Source organism: Pollachius pollachius, assembly GCF_949987615.1.
Source record: "Pollachius pollachius genome assembly, chromosome: 5".
Taxonomy (NCBI): domain Eukaryota; kingdom Metazoa; phylum Chordata; class Actinopteri; order Gadiformes; family Gadidae; genus Pollachius; species Pollachius pollachius.
The window spans coordinates 26,529,194-26,547,945 of record NC_136938.1 but is presented as its reverse complement, the minus strand read 5'-3'; positions in this window follow the sequence as shown (position 1 = coordinate 26,547,945).

The window sequence follows — 18,752 nt, the reverse complement described above, 5'->3', positions numbered from 1 at the left end:
GGTTAATTCCTTTTTTGAAATCTCGTTTCACGTCCCTCCTCAAATCTTCACCAAATGCGCGGAATGAGGCCTTAATTTCTGTCTTCAAGTCTCTTATTTCCTTGCTAATGTTCGCCAGACCCGAGCACATTTCGGCCTCGCCGTCGGCTGGGTGCAGGTTAGTTTCATGACCGCCATCTTCTTCCATCACGAGGTCAGCTAGCGCGTTCTCAACTTCGTCTTGCGCCTTATTATTAGGCTGATTAATTGCGTTTTCCTACTCTTCGAGCCTCTCCCCTTTGTCATTACAGAAGAGATGATTTCTAGCTTTGTATATTCAAGTTTTCCGGGGTATTAACACCTGGCTATCGGGAGCTCTGATATCGTTCGACCTAGCTCTCCATGACGTAACCGGAACTCCCCTTAGGTTTTTTATTTGATGCGACCGATAAAATACACCAGTGTAAAGGCCCATTCACATCTTACGGTAAATACGGATAGGGACCCTTTCGTCCGTTCCTGGAGGTCGTTTCGTTCGTCAGTGGGTCCGTCGCCTCTGAGCTTACGAATCCAGAGTGCTCCGGGAGAAACGGAGCAATACCAACGGAAATCGAGGCGGCAGTTGTTCACCTGCTTTGGCAATGAGTTGTAATTGGTCATTTAAAAATGGCTCAACATTTTGCGGAGAGAATCTGTGGGTTGGTGAGGGGTGTCACATGCCACCGCCGCGTAGGCCTACACTTTTTGCGCCTTTTTTTGCCGATTTCGGATGACACAAAGCAAAATCATCTCCTCTATAGATGCCATGTCTGCGATTGTCGATACCGGTATTTTGCGAAACGAAAGTCACTGCCCTCTAGAGGATGTATTACCTAACATCCATAACAACCCTGAAACCAGACGGAGGTATGAAGGGTAGTCCCAGGGACAACGTTTGGTATGAACGTCAGTTTCAGAAAACAATACCGCCACAAGCCAGGAAATACCTGGTTCAAAGTCAGTGGCGCGTTGTTCAGATGCTATTTTAAGGGCGCATGCATAATGTGGCTTGTGCACCTCGCGCATACACTTTGCTTCTCTCATCTACCTAGCCACACATTCTTGGTAAATTATTTGGGAAAGAACAGCTGATACAGCGGTAATAATTTCTACTTTAAAATCAATGCATCTGCAAACACAGTACATCAAACACATATTTTCTTAACACAGACATCGTGTACAAGCCCATAACTTTTAGGATTGATGAGAATTTGATCGTGAGAAAACATTGTTTAACCGCGAGTGAGTGTTAAAAAGAATGAATGAATGCGCGCGCGCGTGTGTGCATCCATCTGTTTAAACACACGTCAACCAAACACGTAACGCATAGCAATGTATATTAACGGGGGGACACATGCATATTAGGAACACAAGACGATAACGATAATGCATACATTACTGGTAAGAAACGTTTGTTAATGTATTGCGTTCATCATTAAATAGAACCACAGTTATCGCATATCATATGTGTGTTAAGTTTTCTTTGCCGAAATTTATGCGAGGACTCAGTATTTCTGAAGTTGTGGAAGAAAACGCTTTCCATGTGTGAATTAGGCCATATGATTTGGCCATAAACTGAGCCATTTGAAGTTAAAAATTCATGTTGTCATGCATCTGTCTCATCAGAGACTGCAAACGCGCTGTCAAAATATCAACTTGTCAGATTCATATGCGCTCATGACTCTTAAAGGGGATGGGAGATGGCACTCTCATTGGTTTATTGCACATTACGCCCAAACCACCCCTATTTAGGTTACTTCAGGGCAACTCTTTCTAGATTTGCGTCGGGCGCAAGAGACATTTACCCGCCAGTATAATAGCAACATCGCCGTAGAACCGCCCACAAAGCTACTTGCGTTTGGCGCTTCTCACTTGCGTTTCAGACTGTTAAAATAGGGCCCCTTATGTTTATTTTCATGACGACAGATAAAAAACGACAGTTTTACCCCTTACGTTTTATTTGACGGCGAATGGTAAAATACGACAGCGTCACCCCTTATATTTTATTTGATAACGAATGATAAATTACGACAGTGTACCCTTTTTTTTTTCATGACAACCCTCGTCATTTTTTTAGATCTCTTGGTGTTCGATTTGGAGACAAAACAGGGGGGGTTCACCTTCACGCTAAAAGCCAGGTCGGGGGTGTTGGTCTTCATTAAACAACCTCTATGTCCATTCTAACCAAAGCCCTGTTTGCGCACACTAACCTTCAAAACCTACGATTAATGGCTTCTATGGCGGCAATAATCAATGAATTTAGTTCTCAGGTCGTATCCCAGTCCTATCTTTAATGCGAAACTAAAGATCACATTTGTTGGGATATTCATCCACGGTTCATTTGTAAGAGGGACGTCAGTGACTGTGGAGGGGACTTTGGAGTGGTGGAGCAAAAGGGTGAAAGTGAACCAGAGTCCGGACCCACTTGGCTGATTCATGACGGCTGCCAGAGGGGTGTTTTCCACCGGGCACAGTTGTTAAACTCCAGATGATTGCCTGATTCAGGGGCAGCTTAAGGGGAGGAGGACTCTACAGGACAAGGACCTTTCCAAAACGCCCGGATCGTCCTGTTGGTTAGCAGGCCAGGCTCTGCATGGGGATCACATCAAACTTCCTTTGTGTCCTTTAGTAGTCAGTCTCTCTTGCATTGGAAGATCTGTTGTGTACATATGCATTTACAGGGCATTGTTAGGGCATTGAGCAGACGCTTTTATACAAACCGACTTACAATAAGAACGTTTGTCAAGAGAAACAATGTATATTGCTGTCGGTACAGTAAGGATTTTCATCGAACCAAGTGCCAAGCACTAACAATTGTTTGGTTAACCCATTCCCCGTATGCAAGACAGCTGGGATAAGATGCCACACATTCATTGCGTCACACTTTTTATAGGCATAAACAACATTGGTTTAAAGCTTCCAATTGGCTACAAGGAGTTTTGCATGGATCGCTTTACCGTTCCAATGGGCAAAGCAAACAAATTAAGCCTGACCCAGTAATCTGCAAATTCTGTACCCCGTAAATACACAGCTGTACAATTAGCGTACCTCAAGACCTCAGGAAACCTTTCTAATTAAAGCCTAACTTTTACTGTGCCTCTGAGACACTAGAGGCATAGTTAATTTGCTTTGGTGCCGCAGCAAAGAGCAAGACATTTGGCTCAGTGCGACAGGAAAAATATGAAAAACATAAAATCTATAATCCCTGCTTGGACCTCACTTTCAAAATGTCTCTCCTCCCCCCTCCCCCAAGGGATCAACACTAGCTTTGTGTATTTGTGTGTGTGTGTGTGTGTGTGTGTGTGTGTGTGTGTGTGTGAGTGTGTGTGTCTGTGCGTGTGCATGTGCTTCTGATCAGTTGATTCGTGCATCACACCTTTCCATCAGCGTTTATAGGATAGGTTGTTCACACACTGAACCGATGGGGAAAAGGGGACCTGTAGGTTCTTATCAAACGCGCCGGCCTGCGATTTTAACATAGGATGAATAGGAGTCATTCTACCGCCTCAAATCTGAACACAAACAGACCTGCTTGCTGTTGAAAAACAAGCCAGAAAAATGAAATCAGCGAGCAAATTGTCATGTCAAGAATTTCAACTCTACCGGCAAATACGAGTCATTCTACCGCCTTAAAAAAAAACAAGTCGAGAAAAACAAAATTAGCGAGTAAATTGTATTAAATGGTGTGTGCGGTGTACACAGCCAGAAGGCCTGCCATGCACTCACAAAACCCGCTCTGGAGCCGCTCCCTGGGGGTCCGGCTGCCTGGACACCATTTGTCAGCGGTGGCCGCTGTGCCTGGGAGCCGTCAGGTTATTACCTCTGACCGGGCCCCGGTCCCCGGGCTCCGGGCCCCGGTCCGCAGGCCTGGCTCTGCAGGGACAGGCCGGCCACCACCAAATCAACACCTTCCACCATGATGGACAAGACCCCAGGACACACCTGCTGTATACCTGATTACTGTGGAGAGAGAGGGGATACAGATGGATAGAAGTGGATAGAAACCCATGCTATATGTGTATATATATACTGTATATATATATATATATATATATATATACATACATAGAGTCATTCTACCGCCTTATATAATTATATAATGTAAATTTTAATCACATAATTTTAATAGCGCTAACATTTACATTCAGGGCATCTACGTAGGGCCCTTTTATCCAAAGCGACTTACAATAAGTGCATTTGTCAGAAGAAGGGAAAATACCAATATATATGTCGGTACAGTAAGGATGTTCATAAAAACAAATGCCAAGCACTAATATTCACTAGGTTAACCCATTCCCTGTAAACAGCTAAGATGGCTAGGCTAAGATGCTACACAATGCTAGGTACTATTTTTAAGTGCCAGGACGTACAACCTACAATAATAACGCTTTCATAACATAGCACTTTCTTTTCTGTGCGTTGCATGTCGTGCGTAGTATTAAAAACGACATGCATCAATCACCTCTTTGTAGAGCTATTGTTAGGTTAGGTAGAGTTATATACGATACATATGTACAGACATTAATATTCATATATATTTTCACATCAATATAAAAATATCTCCTTTTTCTTTTTGCCATTAAACTTTCCAAGCCTCGACTCGTCGAAGACTGGGCTAAATCTTCAGCAGAGTGCGATTGGGATTACACCTCGAGCGCACGCACGCACGCACACACACGCACGCACACACACACACATCCAGCACCCCCTCGGCCAGTCTGAGCCTCATCTATCCTCACTCCCCTTTCTTCTGCGCGTCCTTTATCTTCCCGAGCAGAGGCACAGGGTGAGATCCATTAGGTAAATTGCTGGAGAGGGAGGATGGATGCTGGAAAACCTCTTGTTCCTCGATGCATCCATTGAACGCTGCATCGCCGACCGCTTTTTCGAAACTGCGTGAGGTACAGACATTTATAGAACATTTTGTGATTGGTGTGATGAAGGTGGGTTGGTGTGTGTGTCTGTGTGTGTGTGTCTGTGCTTGTGCGCCTGCGTGCGTGCGTGTCTACATGAAGGACGCATCAGTATATATAAATAATATAAATAACACAGCCCAGTGAGATTTCCATTTTCTCCCTGATTGAGTCTGAATTGAAAGGAGCGTAGCGTTGGACACTGATGGCCGAGGGAGAACACGGAGGTGATGGAGGGACGGTGGGAGACGCGGAAGGGCGTGTACAGGAGAGACAGACGTAGGGGAGGGGACCCCATCCTGTTATAGATCATCTGGGAAGGACAAAGAAAAACTGGGAGAGAAAGGTAACGGGTGAAATGAGATTGATCATCGACGTCTCCGGAGGCACTAGGCTTGCATGACCTTTGGCATTCACCCATGCATCTCTGATCGATCAGTGTCATGCCTTTCACAGTAACCGACCTGTCAGATGAGTTTGAAGCTCACATCCCTTCTCTCCCTTTCTCGGCTGTGTTCCCCAGATCCGAATTTGCGGGATGTAAGCGGCGACATCACTAAAACGGAAGTAGACTAAGAAATGTAACACTCTGTGTTCTCCCAATCAAGCGTCTGCAAACATCTAAGTGCCTCTCCCAAAAGACACTGTGGGTTTATTTAAAAAATAAATATGATTCTTGCTCTGATCCCATTTGTGTGAAACCAGTGAGCAGAAAGGCCAGTAATGTCCACAAGACTGTTGTGTTCTGCTCTTCAGAGACCCGCCACGACACGCTCTGAAGGAGCGATCAGCAGACGGCCCCAGAGAGCGAGGGGGGGGGGGTTCTGATGCTTCTCTTGTGAGCGGGCCCCTAGTGGACCTTGTATTCGTTCCCACGGTGACTGCTTTAGCGGCGGGGCGTTTGTGCATTCGTTTAAACACCCCGGTGTGTTTCACATTAATCAAACCACACATGGGAGCTGTCCTGTTTTTCCCTCCTTTTTAAGACGGAGTTGTGGTTGGCATTCCCTTTCCTGAATGTTTTTTTAATTGCCCAGATACCTTAAATACACTAAAGCCATGACCTCAGAACCAGAGTATTACCAGGGGGAAATGGGCAGTTGCTTCCACTTCATCTCAGTTAACTATTTCACACTTCTCACCCGCAGCGGCTTCTTCACTGAAGGATAGGAAAATAACTAAATCTAAAAACTGAGCAGGGAAACCGAGCCTATTGGAAGGGAAAAGCTTACAGTATTCCAAAGAGCCAGAGTGGAAGTTGGCACAGTTTTCAGTTCTAAGGTTGGGGTTAGGGTTAGGTTTTCAAGTGGGTTAGGGGTTAGAGGTTGCTAACCCTAACCCTAATCATTAAGTTAGCGGTTATTACAACTAACCCTAGAACCAAAAAAACGAAAACTTAGAACCCAACCAATAGGAACCCCTTACCCCAACCCTAGAACCAATACTAAACCATAGAACTCAAAGACTTTAAAGACGGCTGGTGTTAGGGTTGTTGGCCAGAATACTGAATGCACTGAGGAGCCCCATGGGAAAGGCTCCTACTCGGTCGGAGCTGTGCATGGTGCTGGATTCTGATGCGGTGTGGAGGACTTTGCTATGAAGACATCCAGGATAAAGTGTGGTGGTGTGTTCTGGAATGTGTGCTTGTGTGTGTGTGTGTGTGTGTGTGTGTGGGGAGGGGGTTCTGTGTATGTGTCTGTGTGTGCACCACCAGCAGCACTACGTCAACTACGGCCCACGCTACTCTGCACCCTGAATGGGGAGATGTTGCTCATACTGTGAGCTCCAAACCTACACATCGTACTGAAAGCTACACCTCGTACCTTAATGTTGGGGTTGCTCATTACGCCCTTCGAGACAAAATAACAAGAGTATCGGAAACACAATGAAGATCAAAAATAATGAACACAATTTCTCATGTACAGGAGGGCCATGTTGACTGGCCTCTTCTCGATGGTACCAGGGATGGGAAGACACTCCTTCAACCTCCCTTATCATTTCTTTTGGAACGACCATTGTATTTGTTTGGTTGGACTTGGCAGATGGACACTTCACCTGTGCCATATACTTCCCTTGATGTCCAGAATCAGACAAAGACAAGCTACAGCCTTCTTACAGATATAAACAAAGTTACAGCCTCACCGAAGCATCCTTGTAGGGTCTGTGGTTTGTCACCATTTTACAGAAGATATTCTCTGCAATAAGTTTCGGAGGTTATTAAATTGTGAATACGATCTAAGGCGTAAATAAACTACAGCAAAGAATATCACAGTCCCATGGCACGCATGTATGTGCGCGCCTTCCTGCATGCGTGCCTGCATGTGCGTGCCTGCATGTGTGTGTGTGCATGTGTGTGTGTGCATGTGTGTGCATGGTCTTGGTCACCTGGAGGCAAAAGCAAATGGAGCACTAGCAATCTGAAGCAGAATCAACATGCGGTCGCTGTGACTCAGGGCACAGCAGCATCCCGCTGATGACCCCGCTGATAGAGTTAAAATAGAGGTTATCACCAGCCGTATGGCTCGACATTTCATTTTATGTTGGCGGAAAATAAGGTCATGTAGCCGTAAAAGCATCTCGCGCTCCACAGCCCCGCCATGCAGCCAGAGAGAGAGGGGGGGGGGAGAGAGAGAGAGAGAGAGAGAGAGAGGGGGGGGGGGGGGGGAGAGAGAGTGAGGGATAGAGAGAGAGGGGGGGGGGGGGAGAGAGAGAGAGAGAGGGGGAGAGAGAGAGAGTGAGAGAGAGAGAGCGAGAGAGAGAGAAAGGGGGGGGGAGAGAGAGAGAGAGAGAGAGAGAGAGAAATGGGGGGTGGAGAGAGAGAGAGAGAGAGAGAGAGAGAGAGAGATGGGGGGAGAGAGAGAGAGAGCGCGTGAGGGGGGAGAGCGAGAGAGAGAGAGAGAGAGAGAGAGAGCGAGAGAGATGGGAGAGAGAGAGAGAGAGAGAGAGAAATGGGGGGGAGAGAGAGAGAGAAATGGGAGAGAGAGAGAGAGAGAGAGTAATGGGAGAGAGAGAGAGAGCGATACAGAGAAGGGACCCTCCAGTCTGTTCTGATTTTCCCTGATATGCAAAGCAATGTCTTGTAAATAACCACAACTGGGCAAAGGGTGAGGGCCGAAACAAACAACTACATTTATTTTTCTGAAGTCAATAAGTATGCACCTATTGGCCAATGGTCGTCTATTAAGGGAGGCTGATCGTAATAATAACCACCAAGAGCCCTTAGCAGGGTTATAAATAAAGACCAGCATGGCAGTCTTTTTATTTTTGGTCCATCTACCCACGCACACACACACACACACACACACACACACACACACATGCAGACACGCACACACGCATACACAAACACACAAGCACACACACAAGCACACACACAAGCACACACACACACACACATACACACACACACGCACGCACGCACGCACGCACGCACGCACGCACACAGACACGCACACACACACACACACAGACACGCACACACACAGCTCAGCAATCTCCTTCTTCCAAAGGTTTGGCTCCAAGATGTACGCTTGCCTCTCTGTCCGTCCGTCCGTCCGTCCTAACGCTCCTCTGGCTCTTACTTGGATACGGCTCGCAGTAGGGAAGGATATTAAAGGCCGGTTGGGAACAGAGAATGAAAATGGCTTAAAACCACGACCCACATGCTGACAGGGAAGCGATGCCAGGGAAAAAGCAGCTCCGAGCACCCTAGGGTGCCCGGTGTGAAAAGCCTCCGCAGTAAGGCCTTATGGAGCGGGGCTCACAAGCTCCCATAAATGGGTGTAAGCCTTTTCCATGTGCACATGGAGGGAATATATACACACGCACGCACGCACGCACACACACACTCACAAACACGAACGCACGCACGCACACACAAATATGGTATTTCGGAGAAAATGCACAAACTCATGGGTCCCGATTATAGTTTAGGCCTCCTTGTAAATTGTTTTTTCTGTTAATTCTCTCTAACGGGATATGCTCAAACTATACATATCAAATATGGTATGCATACACGTCTTGGTGCCAAAACGATCATTTGCCGTTATTATGAATTGCCATTCAACGCATACTTGGTTTGGTGTAAAGTCAAATCTGACAAAAAATTATGAATTAATGCATAACACTTCCATCTTAGAAAAGCCCCCCCACACACACACACACACACGCACACATACACCTGGGTATGGTGTGATTAGGTGACTCCGGTTATCCGGGGCTCAGACAGTGCTCCCTTTGTGTGGAGCCCCTCCTCATTGTCTGCCAGTCTGGCGGGTCCTCGCTGAGCTCTCCATAATACAGCCAAAGGTCGGCAAATGTCAAATAATGCGATGTGACATCTCTGTCCTCATCCCTCGCTCAGATCCACTCCACCCGCGATGGCTCTGCGCTTTAACCTCCCGGAGTTGCGGTGGGGATTGAACACGGTGGCCGTGTCCCCATCGTACCGGGCATGGCGCCACACAGGACAGGATTAAATATCGTGTATGAACATCACTATCGTAGCTAGCTATGTGGATGCTGTTCTGAAACACGTTGTTCGTGAAGGAACAAGTGCCTGGTTAAATGAAGGATGGACGGCACGTGGCTCAGGAGGTAGAGCGGGTTGCCTGGTAAACGAAAGGTTGCTGGTTCGATCCCCGGCTCCTCCTAGAGTGTTGAGGTGTCCCTGAGCAAGACACCTCAACAGGACTTCAACAGACATGCTGGCTGTTGCCTTGCGTGGTCGACACCGCCGCCGGTGTATGTGAATGTGTGAATGAATGGGTGAATGTTAGGCAATATTGTAAAGTGCTTTGATTGGCCACTGGTTAGAAAAGCGCAGTATAAATGCAGTCCATTTACCATTCATACCAGTGTTCTATATGGAAGTTCATGATTTGTGTGTGTATAGGACGCTTGGGGGTATACGGTAATCTTGTAACGTTGTGTACAGGTGCTCTGTGAGAATATATATTCTGGTTTACTGCCATACTGCCTCTACGTGAGACGACTTTGATTTGAAGTCGTCTCACGATTGCTACTGGCAATTTCTTTGACCAATCGGCATCTCTTCCCTGATTGGTTTAGGGAATCCATCTTACCTGTCAGTCATGCCTCCACCCCAGGTGTGTGGAGGCAACTCTTCTCCGTGGCAGATGTATGGAGGGTGGGTGGGGGGGAGGGAGGGAGGGAGCCAGGCCGGAGAACACGGATGTTTTTCTTATCAGAATCTTGCTCTCTGCTGTTAATTTCCGCTCTCTCTCCACATGGCTCTCACATCTTTCACCTCCAACTCAGAGGGCGGTGGCCCCTTTGGGTTTGTTTCCCCTCTCATTATCGTAAACCCACTCGGCCTGGCTCTGATGAGCAGATAGAGTCACGCTGCGGGCGAGGTTTGAAACCGGCGTCCTCCCGGTCGCTCAGCAGGCTCTCGTCCCAAAGCAGGTCACCCCCGCTATGAGTCGGGAGTGGTGGCTGAGGAGCCAGGAGCCGTGTGGCAGTGGGAGTCAGAGCTGGCCAGTGTCAAGGATCTGCCTCTCTGCTTAAAGTGGTGCTCCACTACCAATGAGTCTGTGAGGCGTACTCTGAGAGCCGTTTCTCAGGACTAGTCATTTTTGGGGAATCCGAATCCGAATCAGACAGTATTTTTGGGTTTCTTTCCATTTTAGTCTTGTTGGGTTTCACAGTTAACAAATCTAAGCACTTATTGTATGTTGTACGTCCTGGCACTTAAAAATAGTACTTAGCATGGTGTAGCATCTTACCCTAGCTATCTCTGTTGTATACGGGGAATGGGTTAACCTAGAGATTGTTAGTGCTCGGCATTTGGTTCTATGAACATCCTTACTGTCTGAATTTGTCTGAAATGTAATGTTATTTGTACCGCAAGCTGCCAATTCTACGCAGGAAATTGTCGAAGTGCAGTTTGGTTTATTTTTCCTCAGACGAAATGGGTTAATTGTGGACACAAATCACTTTTCCTCCAGTTTATAATGAAAAGGTTTGAATATAACGTTAATGTTAAAATATCTGTGGACTTAATGCAGGACATTTTGTAAAGGCTATTCGGACCAATAGTAAAGCAAACATCTAGTAACCGTGTCTGTTCGATGTTGACCCGTTAAAAAAAAGATGTTATCCCATTTCTTACTTTTGCCCAGAAAAGTAGCAGAAAATGAAAAATGATAAAAACAAGCGCAAACCGAACCGTACCAGCGGTTCAGCCATTCCAAGGTTCAATTAAAAACAACAAAATTGTGAGCTGGTGAAAGCACAGTCAAACGACCACGGTGTTCCATATCCATGACAGGGGGTCAAACTCAACAATAGCAGAGACCCCCCCCCCCATGGGTGGGTCCGCTGAACTCAGAGAGAGCGAAAACATGACACAAGCACTTCTTGGGCCCTATTTTAAAGGTCTGAAACGCAAGTGAGAAGCGCCTAGCGCAAGTAGCTTTGTGGGCGGTTCTATGGCGATGTTGCTATTTTACCGGCGCATAAATGACTCTTGCGCCCGGCGCAAATCTAAAAAGGGTTGGTCTGAAGTAGCCTAATTGCCCGTAGGTGTGGTTTGGGCGTAACGTGCAATAAACCAATGAGTGTGCCAGCTCCCATCCCCTTTAAGAGCCATGAGCTCATTTGAATCTGACGATTTGATATTTTGAAAGGGCGTTTGCAGTCTCCGATGAGACAGATGCATGACCACATGAATTTCAAACTTCAAATGGCTCAGTTTATGGCCAAATCATATGGCCTAATTCACACATGGAATAGCGTTTTGTTCCTCAAATAAATTTTGACAAAGAAAACTTAACACACATATGATATGCGGTAACTGTGGTTCTATTTAATGATATGCACAATACATTAACAAACATTGTTTCTTACCAGTATTGTATGCATTATCGTTATCGACTTGTGTTCCTAATATGCATGTGTACCCCCGTTAATATACATTGCCATGGACTGTATTATGCGTTACGTGTTTAGTTTGCGTTTGCTTAAACAGATGATTCATTAATTATTTTACACATACACACACGCACGCCCGCATTCATTGATTCTTTTTAACACTCACTCACGGTAAAACAATGGTTTCTCAAGATCAAATACTCATCAATCCTAAAAGTAATGGGCTTGTGCACAATGTCTGTGTCAAGAAAATATGTGTTTGCTGTACGGTGTTTGCAGATGCATTGATTTAAAAGTAGAACTTATTACCGCTGTATCAGCTGTTCTTTCCCAAATAATTTACCAAGAATGTGTGGCTAGGTAGATGAGAGAAGCAAAGTGTATGCGCGAGGTGCACAAGCAACATTATGCATGCGCCTTTAAAATAGAATCTGAACAACGCGCCACTGACTTTAAACCAGGTATTTCCTGGTTTGTGGCACAATTGTTTTCTGAAACTGCAAAATAGCATCAGGGAACGTTTGCGCCAGAACACGCCTCCTCCTTTCGCCGAACCGCCCCTTGGGGCGCAGGATCATTCCCTAATTTACCGACGAGTGGCGGTGGAGGGAAAAGAACGCTCTGCGCCAATTGCAAACTAGCAACGACACATGCGTCAGTGTAGAAAGTCAATTGCACCGGATGCAAGATAGGGCTCCTTAAGCACATGAGCCTTTCTCTTTCTCCAAATGATGCAGTCTGGATCTCATACCCCAGCTCTCACGAGTTCACTTTCTAGAAATAAGCGTGTTGTTTATGACGATATCTAAGGCACGATTTTTCCTTTTTGTTCACATTCTCTTCCATTTAATTTGATTTAAATACAGTTGGGAGTATTTTTCATTTTTAATGGAAATAAGAAATTCATCCCTGGGCTTTTCCCTTTCCATGAGATGCATAATTTAAGTCTGGCATTTGAAAGCAAGTGTTACGCCACCCCCATCTTTCCAGGGTTAATTGGCTCTTAGACTCCATTTCCGGTGGTCGTACTTCTCCGTCGCCCGAGCCGTATCAATATCACTTCATTATTCCCGCAAACAAAACTGTCTGTCCAAACACACCGACCCGAGCCCCGCCCTGTCATAATTCCCTCCACTTCCCCTGGCTGTCGCCTCAGAACTCTGTCCAGTCCTCTGTCGGAGACGGGGATAGCCCCCCCCAGTTCCTACTGGGTGTCCTCCATCTGCTCGGACAGATAAAACATTCAATTTTCTTCATTTTTCTCAATCCCGCCACAGAATGGCCTTCTCTCCTGGCACGGAGCCCTTAGAGCCACGAGGAGACGAGATGAGAGGAGCACGGCGGAAAACAAGCGCCCAAAGGTGGCTTGTACCATCCCGCCTCTGTCAAACTCACTCATGCAAGGATTCACTAAAACAAGAGAGATATGAGTGGAGGGAAAATGCCCTTAAACAACCGCTAAGCATGCTGGACCACACCGGAGCTGTTGTTATAGGAACGCCAGGGTGCCTTAGAGCAACAATTATCAGATTGTCATCAGCACACATGAACAGAGGGCACGAAGGCATGGATTCCCTGGTGGCCGGGAATCACCACATTATAATAACTCTGGTAAGGGCCCTTCGCCCACATGCACGCAAATACACACGCATGCACACGCGCACACACACACACACACACAATTCCTTCCTTGCATTATAAAAAAGCCGCTAGTTGACTGTTTATTCCAATTCTAACTGTTGTAAAAGCAGCATGAACAGCCAGGTGAGCATGGCACTGATGAGGCATGGTACATCGTTCATGCGAGTGAACGACTTAAGTGTACCCTCTTTAAATGTTAATTTTTTAAAACAATATTAAAAACTGTGATCAGCTTAATTGCAATAATCAAACGGCAAAAACACAATTTACGACAACTATAGAAAAAATGGATTTCTTAAAAGCAAACCAAACGCAATAGCAAAGGTTTTATGCATGAACAAATTTATGCAACACTGACAATATCAACGGTGTTTTGGTTTGGCCAGTGCCTGGTGTGATTGTGTTCCATACCTGGGATATTCTGTTGAAGTGTCAACTGCTATGGAGTCATGCATTAATTTGTCTGTAATTGGACGAGAGAGCATGTAAATATAGCCGAAGTTGCCATGGGAATCTTTACCGGGCTCTTTATTCAGAGTGGTGGGCGGGGGGGTCGTGGCTTTAATTAATTTAAATTAGTATTTTAATTAGACTAGATTGGGTGAAACAATTAACATCCCTATTGGCCAATTCAAAAGGCCACTGCGCAACCAAACACCTCCATGTCGGCCTGTTTTAACCACAGCACACACTGGTAAAGTTGAATGTCTGTTTGTGTGTCTGTGTGCGTTTGGGTTGGTTAGTGTGTGTCTGAGCCAGTGTGCGTTTGTGTCGTGGATGCAGGTAGGCAGAGGATGCTTTGTTTCTGCTCACCATTGTCCTCCATCATACAACCAACACGGCTGTTATCAGCTTCAGTCAGACTCCCCCTCCCACAATGCTTCATTACCTGTGTGTGTGTGTGTGTGGTGTGGGTGTGTTTGTGTGTGTGTGAGAGTAGGTGAGTGTGTTTATGTGTGTGCATGTTTCACACCTAGTGTGTATGAGTGTGTGTGTGTGTGTTTGTGTGTGTGTGTTTGTGTGTGAGAGTAGGTGAGTGTGTTTATGTGTGTGCATGTTTCACACCTAGTGTGTATGAGTGTGTGTGTGCGTGTGTGTGTGTGTGTGTGTAGCTTGCACACCTGGAGTGTGTGTATGTGTGAGTGTATGTGTAGATTGCACACCTAGTGTGTGTTTGTGTGTGTGCGTTTGTGTATGTGAGTGTGTGTGTTAGTGTGTGTGCAGGTAGCACACCTGGTCTGTGTGTGGGTGTGTTTGAGAGAGAATGTGTGCAGATTGCACAACTGGTGTGTGTGTGTGTTTAAATGTACAATCTCATCTCACCAACAATATTTCATCCGCTGCCTCTTGCAGGGTGTCCCTGTATTTTTCCCGCTCTCGTTACCCCAACGACAGGTGTATTATCTGTTCCCCTAATGTAAGAACCAGTCAGATCTCATAAAAATGCCTGGATAGATTCACACTCACATTCTTTCATGTTTTGCAGTGTAGCTAGCAATTCCAGCCAACGGCTTCACATGAAACTGGTTTCATTATTCAAAGGTAGCCCTATATAAAATCTTTAAAATGCTTGTGGTATATACTGCATGTGGTTCGTTCTTTTGCAAGAGCAAGGTCTCTTTGTATCCGAAAAGAATGCTCTCTAAACGTATCTTTAGTAAGACAGAAGCCATCACCTATCATGAAGTACTAAATTAAAGGTCTTTCTTATTGACTATCGGTAACACACATCCAGCCACGCCTTGAACCCATCCTTCATCACTTGGTGAATGCAGAAACCGCATCACACTGATTTTTGTACAATAGTTCATCAGTTTTACAATGAGCCGAGATAGGAGAAGATTTAATGGAGATGTGTCAACAGGCCCTTCTTTATTAACTGAAAACCTGAACAGCATCACAGCCCCGCCCCTAAAGGGAAAAAACTCTTAACCAAAAGTAAGTGAGAACTCATCTGAAGGGGTGATATTATGCCACCAGCTGTGAGTGTGATAAGCCATTACAAGCCATATGAAAAAAGTTTTGGTGACATCAGAAGTGGGCGTTTCCACCTATGATGGCTAGACGAGCAATATTTGCCACATTCCACTGTGTAGGCTGGTAGACTGATCTATATAGCATACATCTAGGTAGACACGCCCTCTTGTGATGTCACTAAGGCACAGGGAAGGGCTTGTAATGGCTAATCACACTCAAACCTGGTGGGCTAATATCACCCCTTTAAGAGAATAAGATAGTGGCTGGGGACTAGTTCAAACATGGTTGGTTTAACCTTTAAATTGCTCAAAATGCTCTCAACAGCCCCAATTGATTGGTTGGAAAGCACTGTGTTCATCTCGTTGCGGCGGAGATGCTTGGAGTGAGACATTATATAATATCCACTGAGGGAATCAGAGAGCAAACAGATAGAGATGATCACAGGGCTGGCTGGCATGTGGCATGACTAATGATGTGATTCTTAAGCGGATTTATCACCCACATCGGTGCAGAAATGCTCCCCTTCGTCCCAAAGATTCAATGTAAATGAGGGAGGGGGTTGAGGCATAATCAAAAAAGTTGGGGAAATGCTAATGGATAGATGCTGAATGTATTAGCGGATGTAATTATTGCGTGTTGTGCTGTCACTCTTGACGGATATTTACAGAGCGGTCTGTTATTCTGCGTAGGTAATGTAATCCCTCATTGATGGAAACTTTAATTGCAAAATACCATATGCTAAAAAACAACACCTTTTCCCAAAGTTTAATATGTTGTTTATATCGAGTTCAACACTTCCACAACCGAATACCCCGATGGATTATAAAAAGCGAACCTTGAGCTGCTATTTAATGATTTGATTGGGAAAGCATGTTCCTAATGAGTTTGAGCCGCCTGCCTGGCCTGTCCTCTAAACCTCGACATATGGTGGGAGACCAGGATGTGTAAATGGTAAACGGACTGTATTTATATTGTGCATTTCTAACCAGTGGCAACTCTGGTTAGCGCTTTACAATATTGCATATTGCCTAACATTCACCCATTCATGCACACATTCACACACCGACGGCGGAGTCAGCCGTGTGAGGCGACAGCCGGCTCGTCAGGAGCAATCAGGCTGAGGCGTCTCGCTCAGGGACACCTCGACACTCAGCTAGGAGGAGCCGGGGATCGAACCGGCAACCTTCCGATGACCAGCCAACCCCGCTCTACCTCCTAAACCACATGCCGCCCTTGCCTGTCCTCCGAGCCTCGACACAGTGTGGGGCGTCAGGGCACCTCCCACCACGATGTTTCCTGGTGTCTCCTTATATCCTCGGGTCTGTCTGCACGTTTATTTGCGTACTGTCTTTTCTAAACATGCACACAGCCCCTTGTCAGATGGGACAGCAGGGTTTGGCTCAAGTGCACGCGCGCCCCTCTAATGCAGGGCCTGTTTGCTTAATTGATGAATCTTATCACCTAATCCACCACGACAGGAAGCGAACGGCACCGGCCGTGACGGCTGTGTGAAGGTCAGCAGTTTGACGCTGGGTGTTTGATGAAATAATTGCTTTTTATGAGCCTCTCGAGCCATTACCTTTCTACAGACCGCAGACTGAAAGCATCTAAGTGGCTGCTTTTGGTGGTTTTATTCAGGCGTTCACAGTGCCCCCATTGGCCCCCGATAAGCCTGGGAGAATTCTGGCTCCACTGTGGAGGAGAAGAGTATATTCTGGTGAGATCACTGTAAGTACATCCGTCCATCTCCCTGCACTTTGACTTCACTCTCTTATCCTAGACTGCAGTGTGAGGCCAGGGGTCCCCTAAACACTCTACTCTAGAGCAGAAGAAAGACCAATCCTTAAGATGGAGCCTGCAAATCATCTCATGTTCTCCCTCTTTCTGCAGACTCTATCTGGCATGTAAAAAAGATCTCAGCCCGCCTCTCTCTCTGCCCTCTCTCAATCTCCCTGCCGTCTCACACACACACACACACCCCCCCCCCCCCCACACACACACACACACACACACACACACACACACACACACAAATACACATACATAAACATCTTCACACACCTGTGCATGTCGGACTGAACATACAAGCCTTACTGTAAGAAAACTGCGCTATCCGATCTCACGAGGCCGACCAGTCAACCCTACTTCCTGTATTCATTTCAGTTACTAGATTCCAGTAAGGTTGTCAGCAGTATGAAATCTTATTTGGATCACCGGTTTCTTTTATCCCTGTCAAAGTTCAACAAATCAACTGTGTGTGACAGGAACAGTGCTTCTGTCATATCTGTCAGTTTTTGGTTTCTTGGGCTATGGCAAGAGATGTGAAATAGATATTCTGTCTCTATCTATACTGATCCATAGAAAACATAACCGCATCAATTCACATTTTTTAAAGGTCTCATATCTGGCCGGTTTGGAGATGACTTTCTGAATAGACAAGCTAAGCTCTCACAAGAAAACCAAATGCTGCATCGCTGGTGGGAAAATAGCTGCAACAATCTCCATGAGGAACACAACGGACCAACAAGCCTAGATTATCCGTGAGACTCGCTATCTATGGATGAGGTCGATTTAGAAGCACGGCTGCAAATTGAATGTATCCCAATTCACCCTGTGCTCTTTCCAAGTATAAAAATACACTTATTTGATTAGGTACTTTGAGTGGTTGTCAAAATAAGTAGCTGTACAAGTATTTGTGAAGAGCCCACCAGCCACATATTCAACTGCCGGTACGTAGATCTGAATATAGCCCAGACAGGAGGTGGTTGAGGCTGGGCTGGGCTGAATTGGGATAATTGTGTGTCACTAGGGGGGGCGGTAGACCTTTAGAGAACAGGGCCTGGGTGGGGGGGAGGGCTTAACAGCTGCTGGCCTTCTGTACAAGATCTAACGTGAGCGTTGTGCTGACACAATGGACATATTTAACTTTGAGCAGCCTGGGCGAGGCAGGATGGAGGAGTGCGGCGGGGACGGTTTATTTCTAATCCCGTATTTTTGGCGATGGGGCTGTCGTCCCCGTGGTACGAAGGACAGAGAGACAGAACGCGAACGACGATGTCTTGACAGTTAGGAGCCTCTCGACGATAGAGTTTTGAAACCAAGAAATGTGGAGGATACCTAGGTTAGGCTATTCATGATTTTTCTCCCAATTTGTGTTTCTTCCTTTCGTACATCATGCAGAGATTGTCTGGGCTAATAGTACATTCAAATCGAATTGAAGTCTGGTTGAACACAAACACACAGACGCAAGCACACACACAGACACACACACGCACAAGCAGACACACACAGACCCACGCAGACACGCAC